At 40.4% G+C, this 17,925-nt stretch overlaps 1 long non-coding RNA gene and 1 pseudogene across 2 annotated transcripts in view; both read left to right on the forward strand.

The window, feature by feature from the left end:
• Positions 1–17,925, forward strand: part of LOC113602200 (uncharacterized) — a 134,089-nt gene that overhangs the window by 59,114 nt on the left and 57,050 nt on the right. The gene's annotated exons all lie outside the window — the stretch shown is intronic.
• LOC106971574 (calmodulin-like) lies at positions 1,155–2,146 on the forward strand (annotated as a pseudogene).

A 17,925-nucleotide genomic window follows, 5' to 3' on the forward strand; every position in this document is an offset into this window, starting at 1 on the left:
AAAACACACGTTAACATACAGGGGCGCCTGGCGGGCCCAGTTGGAAGGACATGAGACTCTTGACCTTGGGGTCGTGAGTTCCACCCCCACGTTGGGTGTAGAAATTACTTAAATAAAAACTTAAAAAAATAGAAATAAAAATTAAAACATATATTAATTCAAACTATCTTTAAAAAAACAAAAAGAACCTATCTTAAAGGACTTTGGTAATAATAGAGGTGACATTACAAATCAGTATGAGGAAGGTTCCTTCAATAGGATATTGATTTTTAATAAATAGCATTTCTAATAAATCCTGCCAAAACAACTGATTAGCCACATGGAAATTTTAAAAACCAAAAGTAAGGCCTTACCTCATAAGCATACACAAAAAGTGAATTCCAGGTGAACTAAAAACCTAAATGTAAAAAGAAACATTTTTATTTATTTATTTATTTTAAGATTTTGTTTTTGGGGCGCCTGGGTGGCTCAGTTGGTTAAGTGTCCGACTTTGGCTCGGGTCATGATCTCATGGTTCGTGGGTTTGAGCCCTGTGCTGGGCTCTGTGCTGACAGCTCAGAGCCTGGACCCTACTTTGGATTCTGTGTCTCCCTTTCTCTCTCTGCTCCTCCCCAACTCACACTGTCTCTCTCTCTCTCAAAAATAAATACACATTAAAAAGAAAAAAAAATATTTTATTTTTAAATGATCTCTACACCCAATGTGGGGCTGGAACTCACAACACCAAGATCAAGAGTCACATGCTGTACCACTGAGCCAGCCAGGCATCAGAAAAAGAAAAACTGAAAAATTTTTGAACTTAAAAATAGAGAAGAATTTCTTACTTAAGATATAAAAAATCATAAACTTTCAGAAAAGAGTGATACATTTAATTACACTAAAAATCTTCATTCCAGGGGCGCCTGGGTGGCTCAGTCGGGTAAGCATCCGACTTCAGCTCAGGTCATGATCTCGCGGTCCGTGAGTTCAAGCCCTGCATCGGGCTGTGGGCTGATGGCTCAGAGCCTGGAACCTGCTTCGGATTCTGTGTCTCCCTCTCTCTCTGCCCCTCCCCCGTTCATGCTCTGTCTCTCTCTGTCTCAAAAATAAATAAACGTTAAAAAAATTAATAAAATAAAATAAAAATCTTCATTCTGTTCAACAAAAAGATATATATATATCTTTTATTATTTATTAATTAATTTATTTATTTATTGAGCAGCAGGCAAAAGTTTTTTAGAGTATTTACAGAGAGAGGACATTCAAAAGTGAATGCCCCTTATTTTTTCAAACCTTTTTAAAAGTTTATTTATTTTGAGACAGAGAGAGGGAGGGAGGGTTAGAGATGGAGAGAGAGAATCCTAAGCAGACTCTGCACTGTCAGTGTGGAGCCGGATGCAGGGCTTGAATCAACACACTGTGAGATCATGACCTGAGATGAAATCAAGAATCAGACACTTAACCAACTGAGCCAACCAGGCGCCCCTAAAAATAAATATTTTAAAAGTAAAAAAATTAAATGAGTCACACATGAGATAAGATCAATTCAATATATTTAGCTAAGAATCAGTACACAGAATACATTGAGAAACAAATCTCAGAAATTAACCAGAAAAAGACAAATAATGCAACAGAAAATTGAACAAAAGCCATCAATGAAGAATTCGCAGATGGGAATGGACGGTGGCCAGCTGGGGACGCAGCTGCCCCAGTGCAATGGCTGATGAGCTAACTGAAGAACAGATTACTGACGTCAAGAAGCCTTCTCCCAATTTGACAAAGATGATCACGGCACCATCGCAACAAAGGAACTTGGAACTTGGAACAGTCAAGAGGTCACTGAGTCAGAACCCAGCAGAAGCTGAATTGCAGGATGTGATCAACAAAGCGGACGTTGACAATAATGGCACCATTGACTTCCCAGAATTTTTGACTGCGATGGCTAGGAAAATGAAAGACACAGACAATAAAAAAGGAATCGTGAGGCATTCTGAGTCTGACAAGGATGGCACTGGTTACCTCAATGTGCAGAACTACATTTTGTCATGACACACTGGGGAGAAAAACTAACAGATGAAGAAGTAGATGAAATGATCAAGAAGCACCTACTGATGGAGATGGATAAGCCGACTATAAAGAATTCATACAGATGATGACTGCAGAATGAAGACCTACTTTGAACTTTTTTCTAAGATTTCATTTTTAAGTAATCTCTATACCCAACGTGGGGCTCGAACTTCTAACCCTGAGATCGAGAGTCACATGCCTTACCAACTGAGCCAGCGAGGCACCCCCGACTTTCCATTTTTCCCCCTTTCTAGAAGAATCAAATAGAATCTTTTACTTACATCTTGCAAAAAAAAAAAAAAATTTACTCATTCTATTTCTATATACCAAACTGCACGTCAAAAGCACCTTCTGTTCCACACACAAAACCTGCATATATTGGTTGGTGGTTTTGTTCCCTAGAGATTGAGCTACACATCAGTTTCACAGTATAAATACTTGTACTACCTTAATGATAAGGAAGCACTTAGTGGACACCTTGCAGTTCCATCGGCCAAGGACTGACACACTGTTTGTGTTTTTCATGCATGTAGCTTGACAACTGAGCCCAGTCAGGCATTTGTGTTAAAAAATGAAAAAAAAAAAAAAAATTCAAGACCTATTTAAATGGGATCTAGTTCAATTTGTTACTATAAATTGTCATAGCTGGGGGCACCTGGGGGGCTCAGTTGATTAAGCGTCGGACTCTTGGGGTTGGCTCAGTTTATGATCTCATGGTTCGTGGGTTCTAGCCCTGTGTCGGGTTCTGTGCTGACAGCGTGGAGCCTGCTTGGGATTCTCTCTCTCCCTCTCTCTCTGCCCCTCCCCTGCTTTCTCTCTCTCTCTCTCTCAAAATAAATAAACATTTAAAAACATTGTAAATTGTCATAGCTCGTTTCCTGCAAAAAACTCACTTATTTATAAATAGTTTCCCTCAGGACGTTGTGCAGAAAAATGGGTGCAGGATAAACTGTGTAGACAGAGTAGGATGGTTCTCTGGCCCTTCTGTGTGCCCTGACTCATGGTGACAGTGACACACCCTGGTGGCACGCTGTATGTGTTGGGTTTAGCATTGTCTGAATTATACTAGAGTGAAATGGGTGTCAGGTTATCACCGTTCACAAAAATTTTTAAAAAGAAACCTTTACCAAAGGAGCATCTTCTGACCCTTTATTTTTTTTAATCCTTTCTTTCTTTCCTTTTTTTTTTTTTTCCTGAGGTGGGGGGCAAGTGAGTGAGGGGCAGAGAGAGAGAATCCCATGCAGGCTCTGCACTGCCAGCGTGGAGGTGTGGATCTCAAAGTGGGGTATGAGGTCACTCGAAGTGGGGCTCGACCTCACTCAGTGCAGGGTGTGAACTCACGATGAACTCTGAAATCATGACCTGAGGGAAAGTCAGATGCTTAACAGACTGACCCACCCAGGTGCCCCTGACTCTGTTTTTTAAAACCTTCTGAACCATGACTGGGAGCCAGCAGAGAAGGCTGGGGGTTGTGGACATCAGCACAACCATCAACATTGCTGTTTAAGAAATTACAATTTACATCCATTCCAAATTGCAAATTCTAGTCTCCCCCTCCGATCCCCCCTGCAATAAAAGGACTATTAACTTCAAACAAACAAAAGAATTCACAGATGAGGGAACCCACATGCCTGATAAACATGAAAAGATTCTCACCCTCATGATAATCAGAGAAATGCAAATTTGAAACACAAAATCCCTGGGCACCTGGATGGCTCCGTTGGTTAAACCTCCAACTTCGGCTCAGGTCATGATCTCACAGTTCGTGAGTTCGAGCCCCATGTAGGGCTCTGTGCTGATAATCTGGAGCCTGCTTCAGATTCTGTGTCTCCCTCTCTCTGCCATTCCCCACCCCCCCACCCCCTGCCACTCACAATCTGTCTCTCTCTTAAAAATAAATAAACATTTGAAAAGATTATTAGAATTAAAAAATCCACAAGATCCTAGTTTATGCTCATGAATTAGCAAAAGTTTTGGTTCTGACAATACCAAGTGTTGGTGAGGGGATGGAGCCGCTAGAACTCTCATCGACCCTCCATAGGGGTCCAGCTTTTTTAAGACCAGAGTTTGGTAGGAGGGGGCTGGGTTGAGGATGGGCATCGCCTATGGCAGGAACAGTGATTCTTAACTTAGCTCAGGCTGGTTTCCCTCAGCAGAGTGACATGAATGATGGCAGAAACTGAGGTTTTGTGCTTCCATTTTAAAGTCAAATGGTAGGAAATAGTACCAAGAACAGTAATGAGACCGACTGTCTATAAATGTAAAGGGGAACTCTGCTTGGCCCTGCTTCAGTCACAGGCTTTCTTTAGGTATGTTCCCCAGGACACGGGGCTACTGTTATCAGCTCAGGCAGAGTCATGTACCTGCTTCTGTGTTGTTTTTTAAAAAATGTTTATTCATTTATTTTGAGAGAGAGAGACACGTGCATGCATGTGCAGAGGAGGGCGGAGAGAGAGGGAGAGAAGGAATCCCAAGCAGGCTCTGCACTGTCAGCACAGAGCCCAATGCAGGACTCAATCCCACGAATCGTGAGATCATGACCTGAGTCATAATCAGGAGTAAAACACTTAACCAACTGAACCATCCAGGTACCCCTTTACCTGCTCCTTTGACCAGACAGCACTAGGGCCTTATGTGTGACAGTTACATCCATACCACCCAGAATCAGGGAGAGGTAGGCTCCCAGAAGGAAAGGAAGGTTTGGGGCAAATTCAAACTCAAATTCAAAACACAGATGTTCATTATAACATCAAACTAAACATTCTGTTTTGTGATCTTTCTTCCTTTACCCACAATTACTAATATCACATAAACATTTCTCAGGAAGGGATTTATTTTTAATTTTTTTTTTAAACTGAGCTTGTCAAGAAGGAAAAAGTTTTCCTCTACTCTCTTAGCTTCAGGTACTAGAGGCCTATGAAGTAAACCAAAAAAAAAAAAGGCAGGTTAATGGGGAAAAGACATACATTTTAATTAATATTCACATGCATGGGAGTTCACAGAAAAGCAGTGAAACTCCAAGAACTGGTTAGACTCGGGATTTATATTCCCTTTTAAGGAAGGAAAGAGGCTTTAGGTTGCAAGGGATGATAAATCATGGGAAAGTGACCAGCAAATATATGGGACAAATAATGGAAGATACTGGTTATTTTTAGTAAGGTGTGTTTATGCAAACTCCTCTCAGTGCCAGCCCCTCATCTACAGTGATAAGAGTCACTCTTTCTGGTGAAAGGGAGGAGAGACAACTTCACAATGGGAAATTTATGCCCTGCTTTTAAGCAAATGAGAAGAGGGCAAGAAACCTTCATGCATCTGTTGATTCTCAGCTGCCTTTAGCTAAAAATAATCCTTATGCCAAAGTGACATATTTTGGGGTGGCATATTCTGATCCCCATCAAGGTACAATTTACAGACAGTAATATTCACCATTTCTGGTATTTAGTTCTAAGAGTTTTGACAAACAAATTCGGTGGTAACCAACACCACAACCAAGATAAAGTTTCACCACACCCCTCCCCCCACCCATGTCACTTTAGTGACATGACCCAAATCTCAAAGAATCAGCAGATCCAGCCTCATGGTCCCCCTTTATAGGCGGGATACCCTGACTGGAGCACCTCCCCACTCCTGGGGTCACCTGGGTGTGGGGATTGAAGGGCCCTCAGAATGATCACGCCCAGTGAAAAGAGAGGGTTCCCTCAAACGCAGGAATACTGTACAGAGGAAAGTTATAGCTTCCGTGACAGTCTCCAAGCAAACAGACTTTATGTAAGTAAACTCATGTGAACTTGAGCAGGGCCCTTCTAATCTCTGGGCCAGATTTTCTCACTGGCAAAAGAATGATCAGAAGTCTACACTCGCTTTAAGGGGTATGTATCTAACATGCATAAATCCTTAAATCTGACAGCCTTTGTGAACTCAGCCTCAGCGAAGCCTCCATGCCTGTGTCTTCTTCCCAAAATGCCCACCGTTCCTTCATTGAGGAGTTATAATTAGAAGAATAAATAATTTTTATGTTAATCATTTGGGGGCCAGATATGATAAGGAGGCATCCTAAAAGGTGAATTTTATGATCAATATCTGGTGTCCAACACAGCCCACTGCCGAGGACCCGTAGCTTGGGAATCACGTACCCCGCACAGCAGGCAGGCAGAAGGAGCCCGGGGTAACATCTGAGCTGGAGGAGGCGCACCTCTCCATCAAGGCCGCCCGCCCGCGCACATAGCACCCCCCCCCCCCCAGCTTCATGGTGGCCCTCAGCCCAGCCTGCACTCCCCCCACCCCAGAAGATGTAGTGATTCAGGAGTTCTATGCCTGGCACCCAGCGTTCTGAGGTGTTGGGCAGTGAGTCTTTACCGCGTGCAGACCGAGAGCACAGGCAGCAACAGGAAAGCCCCGTAAGAAAATGTAATTGCCACGTGTCCCTAGATTCAGAAGACACTCATCTGCAGCTCTCTCCCAGGGGAGTCACTTCTGTACCAAACTCATCGAATTTGAATTTGTACCAAACTCATTTGAATTTTTGTTTCAGAGGCTGACCTTTTACTTTTTATTTATTTTTTAATGTTAATGTTTATTTATTTTTGAGAGAGAGAGAGAGAGAGAGCACTAGCGGGCAGAGGGGCAGAGAGAGAGGGAGACACAGAATCTGAAGCAGGCTCCAGGCTCTGAGCTGTCAGCACAGAGCCAGGAGCCAAAGTCAGACACTTAACCAACTGAGCCACACAGGCGCCCCTAATTTTTATTTTTTTTTTAATGTGTATTTATCTATTTTGAGAGAAAGAGAGAGAGAGAGTATGTGTGTGTGGGGGGGGGGGGAAGGGCAGAGAGGGAGGGAGAGAGGGAATCCCAAGCGGGCTCTGCACTGTCAGCACAACACAAAGCAGGGCTTAAATCCCCAAACCATGAGATCATGACCTGAACTGGAATCAAGAGTTGGATGCTTAAGCCACTAAGCCATCCACGTGCCCGGGAGGCTGACCTTTAATAGCCTTGTCTTCACACTCTGTGGTTCTCAAGAAGCTGATGCTAAACACGAGTAAGACTGAATCTTCTCCCCAGAAGTGAGAGAGAAAGACATCTCAACAAGTGGCTCTTCTGCCATAGGCTGTAATGGAAAGTGGGCCACCTGGGGGGGAAAGATCTCACTCTATATGGGACATCAGAAAGTACGCTCCATTAAAGGTAGAGGCTTGAGGGGCACCTGGGTGGCTCAGTTGGTTGAGCATCCACTCACTTGATTTCAGCTCAGGTCATGATCTCATGGTTTGTGAGAGCAAGCCCCACGTTGGACTCGGTGCTGACAGCATGGAGCCTGTTTGGGATTCTCTCTTTTCCTCTCTCTTTGGCCCTGTCTGGCTCACATGTGCATTCTCTCTCTCTCTCTCTCTCTCTCTCTCTCTCTCTCTCAAAAATAAATAAATAAATGTAAAAGTAGAGACTTGATCTGTTTGTTTTGTTTAGGAGCTTGAGGTTTCCCCAGCTCCTAAGACAGTGCCCAACATGTGGGAGAGATCTGACAAAAAACTGAACAAAACAAGTGGTATCTGACTTGACTCTTGACCAGTGAGGACTGTTCCAGGCAGGATCAGCATTTGCAAAGGCACAACACTATGAAGACCTTTGGAATTTGCTGCTTTTAAGATGTCTGATGTACTTCCCTCGTTCTTAGCCCCAAACGCAAACCTGTGCTGGGAGAAAATCCCATGTTTAAAATGTGATCTCTGGTGGTAGTTTGGGCTACAGAATGAGTTCTTCAGGAAGTTGGTAAAACTGATTGTTGGAATGAATAACTGTTCTGAAATACTCTCTGATTTTAGACCTCAAATACTTCTTGCTTTCTGCCTATCAGATGCATGGTAGGATTGTAATTCTTCACTCCCACTGAAGTGTAGGTGTGGCCATATGACTTACTTTGCCCTCCCAAAATGTAAAAGGGCATAATGGACACTCTAAGAGTCCCTACTCTGCTCAGTAGATGTGTAGCATAAGCAAGAAATGGGCTTTTGTGTTATAAGCCATCACACATCCTCACATTCCATTGGGGAATCTTCACTGAAGCCCTGTGAGGAAGGTGCCGTTCCAATTTCCAAATAAGGAAAATGAGGCTTACTCATAGCCAACACGCCTCTGGACCTGTGTTCTCCACTGTGACAGCCACCAGCCACATGTAGCTTCTGAGTACTTGAAATGTGGCTGGTCCAAATTGAGATGTACTAAGCAGATTCAAAATGTAAGTGTGAAATACATACCAGATTCAAAAATGGTATGAAATAAAGAATGGGAAATATTGCATTAGTAGTTTATGTTGAGTACTTGATGAATTAGTATTTTATTATTTATTTATTTATTTTTAAGATTTTTCATTTTCAAGTAATCTCTATACCCAACTTGGGGCTCAAACTCACAACCCCAAGATCAAGAGTCACATGCTCCACCAAATGAGCCATCCAGACATCCTGATGAAATATTTTAGACACATTGGGTTAAATAAAATGTGCTATTAAAATTAGCTTCACCTATTTATTTTTACTGTTTTCCTCCAATTTTTTATTTAAATTCCAGCTAGTTAACACACATTGCAATGTTAGTTTCATTTTTATTTTTGCTTTTTAAAAATAGGATTACTTAAAAAAAATAAAATTACATAGGTAGCCTGTGTGAGCAGCTTGCACTATATTTCTTTTGGATCCCACTGGTTCACAGGTTACAGACTGAGGAAGCAGAGACTGGAGGCCCTAAATCTAGGGCTCTCTCTGGTCTACAATCCTTTCCCCTCTGGAGCTGTTTTATTTGGTGTTGGTGGTTTAGCTGACAGCTCATCTACATGTATTTATTCACGGATTCATACAACAAATATTTATTGAACAGTTACTGTATGCAAAGCATGTGGGAGAGTGTTATGATTTTGCTCTGCCCAAAACTCCCAGTCCTGCTGAGAATAGAAGTCTTGTGCATGGAAAACTGATAAATGGCCAAGTTGGAAGGTAAACGAGATGCTAAAATAGGAATGCTGTTCAGGAAGGGAAATGTGAACTGGATTGGAGTAATAAAAATAATAATAAATAAATAAAGGCCTGTTTGAAGACCATCCTGCTCAGCTTTAAAATGCAATTTGCTCCTTGAACTTTCCTAAATAATCACAACCTAGGTAAACTAAGCAAGTCTGTATGTTAACTCATTTCTTCTGCTCCTCTGCTTGCTGATACTTTAAGAAGTCCGTCTGTGCACTTTATATATTATTTATTTTTATTATTAAAGTGTAGTTGATATACAAAGTTATATGAGTTTCAGGTGCACAACACAGAGATTCAACAATTCTATACATCACTGAATGCTCAAAGTCTGTGTACTTTATTATTTATTTATTTAAATTTATTTTTTAAATTTATATCCAAATTAGTTAGCATATAGTGCAACAATGATTTCAGGAACAGATTCCTTAATGCCCCTTACCCATTTAGCCCATCCCCCCTGCCACAACCCTTCCAGTAACCCTGTTTGTTCTCCAACAGTCTCTTCTGTTTTGTCCCCTTCCCTGTCTTTATATTATTTTTGTTTCCCTTCCCTTGTGTTCATCTGTTTTGTCTTTAAAGTCCTCATATGAGTGAAGTCATATGATTTTTGTCTTTCTCTGACTGACTAATTTCATTTAGCATAATACCCTCCAGTGCCATTCACGTAGTTGCAAATGGCAAGATTTCATTCTTTTTGATTGCCGAGTAATACTCCATTGCATATATATATACCACATCTTCTTTATCCATTCATCCATCGATGGACGTTTAGGCTCTTTGCATACTTTGGCTATTGTTGATAGTGCTGCTATAAACATGGGGGTACATGTGTCCCTTTGAAATAGCATACCTGTATCTCTTGGATAAATGCCTAGTAGTGCAATTGCTGGGCCATAGGCTAGTTCTATTTTTAATTTTTTGAGGAATTCCCATACTGTTTTCCAGAGTGGCTGCACCAGGTTGCATTCCCACCAGCAGTGCAAAAGAGATCCTCTTTCTCCGCATCCTTGCCAACATCTGTTGTTGCCTTGAGTTGTTAATGTTAGCCATTCTGACAGGTGTGAGGTGGTATCTCATTATGGTTTGATTTGTATCTCCCTGATGATGAGTGATGTTCAGCATTTTTTTCATGTGTCGGTTGGCCATCTGGATGTCTTCTTTGGAGAAGTGTCTGTTCGTGTCTTTTGCCCATTTCTTCACTGGATTATTTGTTTTTTGGGTGTTGAGTTTGATAAGTTCTTTATAGATTTTGGATAGTAACCCTTTATCTGATATGTTGTTTGCAAATATCTTCTCCCATTCTGTCGGTTGCCTTTTAGTTTTGCTGATTGTTTCCTTCACTGTGCAGAAGGTTTTTATTTTGATGAGGTCCCAATAGTTCATTTTTGCTTTTGTTTCCCTTGCCTCTGAAGATGTGTTGAGGAAGAAGTTGGTACTGCCGAGATCAAAGAGGTTTTTGTCTGCTTTCTCCTCGAGGATTTTGATGGCTTCCTGTCTTATATTTAGGTCTTTCATCCATTTTGAGTTTGTTTTTGTGTATGGTGTAAGAAAGTGGTCCAGGTTCATTCTTCTGCATGTCGCTGTCCAATTTTCCCAGCACCACTTGCTGAAGAGACTGTCTATTCCATTGGATATTCTTTCCTCCTTTGTCTAAGATTAGTTGGCCATATGTTTGTGGGTCCATTTCTGGCTTCTCTATTGTGTTCCGTTGATCTGAGTGTCTGTCTTTGTGCCAGTACCATACTGTCTTGATGATTATAGCTTTGTAATATAGCTTGAAGTGCAGGATTGTGATGCCTCCTGCTCTGGTTTTCGTTTTCTGGTTCCATACAAATTTTAGGATTATTTGTTCTAGCTCTGTGAAGAATGCTGGTGTTATTTTGATAGGGATTGCATTGAATATGTAGATTACTTTGGGTAGTATTGACATTTTATCAATATTTGTTCTTCCTATCCAGGAGCATGGAATCTTTTTCCAGTGTGTGTGTGTGTGTGTGTGTGTGTGTGTGTGTGTGTCTTCTTCAATTTCTTTCATAAGCTTTTTATAGTTTTCAGTGTATAGATTTTTCACCTCTTTGGTTAGATTTATTCCGAGGCATTTTATGGTTTTTAGTGCAATTGTAAATGGGATCAGTTCCTTGATTTCTCTTTCTGTTGCTTCATTGTTGGTGTATAGGAATGCAACCGATTTTATTTCCTGCAACTTTGCTGAATTCATGAATCAGTTCTAGCAGTTTTTTGGTGGAATGTTTGGGTTTTCCATATGGATCACGTCATCTGTGAAGAGCAAAAGTTTGACCTCCTATTGGCTGATTTGGATGCCTTTTATTTCTTTGTGTAGTCTGATTGCAGAGGCTATGATTTCCAAAGCTATGTTGTATAACAGTGGCGAGAGTGGACATCCCTGTCTTGTTCCTGACCTTAGGGGGAAAGCTCTGTTTTTCCCCCATTGAGGATGATATTAGCATTGGGTCTTTCATATATGGCTTTTATGATCTTGAGGTATGGTCCTTCTATCCCTGCTTTCTTGAGGGTTTTTATCAAGAAAGGGTGCTGTATTTTGTCAAATGCTTTCTCTGCATCTATTGAGAGGATCTTATGGTTCTTGTCCTTTCTTTCATTGATGTGATGAATCACATTGATTGGTTTGTGGATATTGAACCAGCCCTGCATCCCAGGTATAAATCCCACTTGGTCTTGGTGAATAATTTTTTTAATGTATTGTTGGATCCAGTTGGCTAATATCTTGTTGAGGATTTTTGCATCCATGTTCATCAGGGAAATTGGTTTATAGTTCTCCTTTTTAGTGGGGTCTCTGGTTTTGGAATCAAGGTAATGCTGGTTTCATAGAAAGAGTTTGGAAGTTTTCCTCCCATTTCTATTTTTTGGAACAGCTTCAAGAGCATAGGTATTCAATAGAGAATAGGAAGAGAACTCTTCCTTAAATGTTTGGTAGCATTCCTCTGGAAACCCATCTGGACCCAGACTCGTTTTTTGGAGAGATTTTTGATTTCTAATGCAATTTCTTTACTGCTTATGGGTCTGTTCAAATTTTCTATTTTTCCCCGTTTCAGTTTTGATAGTGTATATGTTTCTAGGAATTTGTCCATTTCTTTCAGATTGCCCATTTTATTGGCATATAATTGCTCATAATATTCTCTTATTATTGTTTTTATTTCTGCTGTGTTGGTTCTGATCTCTCCTCTTTCATTCTTGATTTTATTTATTTGGGTCCTTTCCTTTTACTTTGTGATCAAACTGGCAAGGGGTTTATCAATTTTGTTAATTCTTTCAAAGAACCAGCTTTCAAACAACCATTGATCTGTTCTACTATTTTTGTTGTTGTTGTTGTTGTTGTTTCGATAGCATTAATTTTTGCTCTAAACTTTATTATTTCCTGTCTTCTGCTGGTTTGGGGTCTTGTTTGCTGTTCTTTCTCCAGCTCTTTAAGGCGTAAGGTTAGGTTGCGTATCTGAGATCTTTCTTCCTTCTTTAGGAAGGCCTGGATTGCTATATACTTTCCTCTTATGACTGCCTTTCCTGCGTCCCAGAGGTTTTGGGTTGTGGTGTTATGATTTTCATTGGCCTCCATGAACTTTTTAATTTCCTCTTTAACTTCTTGGTTAGGTCATTCATTCTTTAGTAGGATGTTCTTTAGTCTCCAAGTATTTGTTACCTTTCCAAATTTTTTCTTGTGGTTGATTTCAAGTTTCATAGTGTTGTGGTCTGAAAATATGCACGGTATGATCTTGATCTTTTTGTACTTGTTGAGGGCTGATTTGTGTCCCAGTATGTGGTCTATTCTGGAAAACGTTCTGTGTGCACTGGAGAAGAATGTATATTCCACTGCTTTAGGATGAAATGTTCTGAATATATCTGTTAAGTCCATCTGGTCCAATATGTCATTAAAGCCATTGTTTCCTTGTTGATTTTTTGATTAGAAGATCTGTCTATTGCTGTGAGTGGGGTCTTGAAGTCCCCTACTATTATGGTATTACTATCAATGAGTTTCTTTATGTTTGTGACTAATTGATTTATATATTTGGGTGCATCCACATTTGGCGCATAAATGTTTACAATTCTTAGGTGTTCTTGGTGAATAGATCCCTTGATTATGATATAATGCCCTTCTGCATCTCTTGATACAGTCTTTATTTTAAAGTCTAGATTCTCTGATGTAAGTATGGCTACTCCGGCTTTCTTTTGTTGACCATTAGCATGATAGATGGTTCTCCATCCCCTTACTTTCAATCTGAAGGTGTTTTTGGGTCTAAAGTGGTTCTCTTGTAAACAGTATATAGATGGATCTTGGTTTCTTATCCATTCTGTTACCCTGTGTCTTTTGATTGGAGCATTGAGTCCATTGATGTTTAGAGTGAGTACTGAAAGATATGAATTTATTGTCATTATGATGCTTATAGAGTTGGAGTTTCTGGTGGTGTTCTCTGATCCTTTCTAGTCTTTGTTGCTTTTGTTTTATATATATATATATATATTATATATATATAAATATATATAATATATTTATATATAAAATATATATATAAATATATATAATATATTTATATATAAAATATATATATTATATACATAAATATATATAAATATATATATTTTATATATATTATATATATATTATATATATATATTTTTTTTCCCCATCTTTTTTCCCCTCAGAGAGTCCCCCTTAAAATTTCTTGCAGGGCTGGTTTAGTGGTCACAAACTCCTTTAATTTTTGTTTGCCTCGGAAACTTTTTATCTCTCCTTCTATTTTGAATGACAGCCTTGCTGGATAAAGAATTCTTGGCTGCATATGTTTCACATTGAATATATTCTGCCACTCCTTTCTGGTCTGTCAAGTTTCTGTGGATAGGTCTGCTGCAAACCTGATCTGTCTTCCCTTGTAGGTTAAGGATTTTTTTTCCCTTGCTGCTTTCATGATTCTCTCTTTGCCTGAGTATTTTGTGAATTTGACTATGATATGCCTAGTTAATGGTCGGTTTTTGTTGAATCTAGTGGGAGTCCTCTGTACTTCCTGGATTTTGATGTCTGTGTCTTTCCCCACGTTAGGAAAGTTTTCCAATATAATTTGCTCACATACCCCTTCTACCCCTATTTCTCTCTGTTCCTCTTCTGGGACCCTATGATTCCGATGTTGTTCCTTTTTAACGAGTCACTGATTTCTCTAATTCTTAAATTGTGCTCTTTTGCCTTAGTTTCCCTCTTTTTTTCTGCTTCATTATTCTCCATAAGTTTGTCTTCTATATTACTGATTTTCTGTTCTGCGTCATCCATCCTTGCCTCCGTGGCCTCCATTCGAGATTACAGCTCAGTTATAGCATTTTTTATTTTATCCTAACTAGCTTTACCTCTTTTATCTCCGCAGAAAGGGATTCTAATCTATTTTCGACTCCAGCTAGCATTCTTATCATCGTGATTCTAAATTCTGGTTCAGACATCTTCTTATCTCTGTGTTGGTTAAGTCCCTGGCTGTTGTTTCTTCCTGCTCTTTATTTTAGGGTGGATTCCTTGGTTTCATTGTTTTGAAGAGAGAAAAGGAATTAATGAAGTGAAAAAATTAAAATTAAAAAAATATTAAAATTTAAAAATTGAAAACAAACAAAAAAAATCTAATAAATGAAGTGAAATTAATGAAGAGAAAAAATTAAAATTAAAAAAATATTAAAATTTAAAAATTGAAAACAAACACACACACAAAAAATCTAATAAATGAAGCTAGATCCTAGGTGTGTTTTGGTATGGGTGTTGAAAGCAGCTTGATAGATTAGAGAATAAAAGGGGAAATAAGAAAAAAAGAAAATCGTTTGAAATTTTTAAAAAATGAATATACTGAAGTAGACTAAAATGAAATGATGGAAGTAAAATAGAATTTGAAAAAATTTACACAGAAGTAAAAAATACAGTAGAGAAAAATTAAAGAAAAATATTAATAAAAATTGAAAATAAAAATGAATTTTTTTCTTTCTGTATTCAAGAAAAAGAAAAGAAACAAAAAAGAGAAAAAAGAAAAAAAAGAAAGAAAACTGAATAGATGGACCAATGAACAGACTGAAATGTGACTGAAATTACTTCATTTTCCCCTAGAAGTCAAACTATGAAGCACTTTATAGTCCATAAACTAAGCAGGCGGAGAGACTTGTGTTCCTGAAGAGCGAGGTTAGCCCAGCTCGGTGCGACTTAGTGTAATGACTCCGTTCTCCACTAGATGGCGCTGCTTCGCTTACTGGGGTGGATTGCCGTGGTGCTTGTAGGTGCATATGCGCATGCGTGGGAGCCGTGAAAATGGCGTCACCCAGGTACCCAGTCTCTAGTATCTCAACTCTGTTCTCCCTGATGAGCAATCGCTCACTTGTCCTTTGTCTTCGGCTTCCATCCACTCCCCACTTTTACACAGTCCGTGACCAAGCCCCAGGCAGCACCTCCCTCCTGAGTTTTGTCTCTGATGCGGCTGTTTTTTCGGACCCCTTACTTCTGAGGGACTGCAGTTTTGTCCAGCTCTGCTTCTCTGCTGAGGGTCTCACGGAGCAATGGCCGCAGGCCAGCCACACCCAGGAATGTTCGCAGGGCCGTGCTTTTGCCGATGCTCAGAGGCTGTAGCCGGGTGCCAGCTCGCCCCAGAAAGGTTCGTGAGATCGTGTAGCAGCAGCGTTTCAAGCATTATGGAAAATCACTACATGCATCTGGCACCAGGCTTTACCTTTAATGACCTTGTTCCAGCACCAGCAAATGTGGTTGTTCTCCCAGGTCCACTGGGGCCTTGCCTTTGGGGGGCCCACACAACCTCCACCAGGTGTCCTCCCAGCAGGGGAACCGCCTCTCCCCATGTGGCCTGAAGAACCCTGGACTCCACTCTGCTGCTGGGGATTCACCCTTCTCACCAGGTATGGAGCTGTGGAGTTTCAGACTCTGCCCTCCCCCTGTTTATAGTCTTAATGGAATTTAAGCCCTCTCCTTCCTCCTTTCTCCCTTTTTTAGTTCAGTCCCTGTGGCTGTTTCCACTTTTCCACTTTCTCTCCAGCTGTTTTTTTGGGGGGTGCTTTTCCCGTATTCTCCCCCCACCCCATCTCTGTTCACTCTCCGCCCGCAAAACCACCTCCCTTCCTGCGGCTTCTCACTCCCCAAGGTCACTTCTCCGCGCCACGTACATGCTGAATTCTGTGGTTCAGGTTGTGCAGATTGTTGTGTTAATCCTCAGATGAGTTTTCTAGGTATGCAGGATGGTTTAGTGTTGGTCTGGTTTAGTGCTGGTTGGTATTTTATGGACGCGAGACACATAAAAAGCTTCCATGCTGTTCCGCCGTCTTGGCTCCTCCAGTCTGTGTACTTTAGATGCAAGTACTTAACATTGGGGGGAGGGGGAGGGACACTAAAGAATTCTGCTTAGGTTTGTCCCAGTTAAGGGACTGAAAAATAACAACATTGATGCCATATGTCACAAGTGAAAATAACTGGACAATTCTAAATTTTCATTCTTATTTTTCTAAGTTTATTTATTTATTTGAAAGAGAGGGTGAGAGAGAGAATCCCAAGGAGGCTCCACATTGTCACTGCGGAGCCCAGCACAGGGCTCAATCCCACCACCGGGAGATCATGACCTGAGCTGAAGTCAGATGCTTAACCAACTGAGCCACCCATGCCCCTAAATTTTCATTCTTAAATGATTACTGAAAGGATTATTAAATCTAAAATGTGAGCTGATAAACCATGACCACATTTTCATTTCTTAACAATTCAATTCTCATGTCAAACCCTTTGATTTCTGTATGCCTTTTAATTAAACCTTCTGTCTAATAAGGCTTTTTCTTGATCTTTTATAAGCCAAGTACCCTCTGCCAGTGATTTACACAGTGTGATCTACAGTCAATATTGTCAATTGTCAATATTGGAGATAATTGGCCCCAGCCCAGATTTATGGAGTCAGAGCTTCAGGGGGTGTGGCCTGAGAATCTGTGTTTTTTCCAGGTGATTCCTATGCACCCTAAAGTTGGAAAGACACTGCAACTAGTCTAGCATATGAATAACTTGATGTCTTGCATTCCCCCTGACAAGATCAAACGGCAGGAGGGTTGAGGCCTAGAAAACATTTTGAAAGTCCTCCAACAGTCAAGGGGAGCAGAGAGGATTATTTATAATCCCTTGGTGCCAAGAAATCTGGAACTTCCAACGCTGTGGGCTAATACATCTTGCAATAGTTATTCAGCATGCAGGAAATCCCTCCTCCTACAGTGCCAGTGGCACAAGGAGTCTTGGCATCCTTAAATAAAATGAAGTTGGGATTTTTTCAGGTTACCCAAGGACTTCTGATTTCCGGCTTTGTTATCTGAAAGTAAGCAAAATGATTATACTCTTTTCCTTCTTCAAGGTGGATGACTGTACCTGGTAATTGTTCTTAATGGCCAAAATAAAACAGTGGTTTGAGGAGAGATATTGAGCAAATGGTTCAGGAAAACAGATCTCGTAAAAGATCATTCCTTCCTGGCAAGAAGAGAGCAGCCTAGAAGGGCGTTGACGCAGCATTTCCTCGAAAGAACAGCCTCTTTGCATCCCAGATGTAGCTTGAATTCCCTTTCGTTTGGGGCATTGAGCAGATCTGGGTACTTTTATTTTTTAACGTTTTGTTCTATAATTCATTTTAGACTTACAAGAAGTTACAAAAATGGTACAGTGACTTCTTGGGTACTCTTCGTCCAGCTTCCCTCAATGATAACATCTTACATAACCATAAAGTATTATCAAAACCAGGAAATTGAAATTTGTACAATGTTATTAGCTATACTACAAACTTGGCCTTTTTTGCGTGTGGTTATCTAGACAAGATGGCTCAGAAGCCACCTTGGGAAG

The sequence above is a fragment of the Acinonyx jubatus genome, chromosome D3 (genome assembly GCF_027475565.1).
Source record: "Acinonyx jubatus isolate Ajub_Pintada_27869175 chromosome D3, VMU_Ajub_asm_v1.0, whole genome shotgun sequence".
Classification (NCBI taxonomy): Eukaryota; Metazoa; Chordata; class Mammalia; order Carnivora; family Felidae; genus Acinonyx; species Acinonyx jubatus.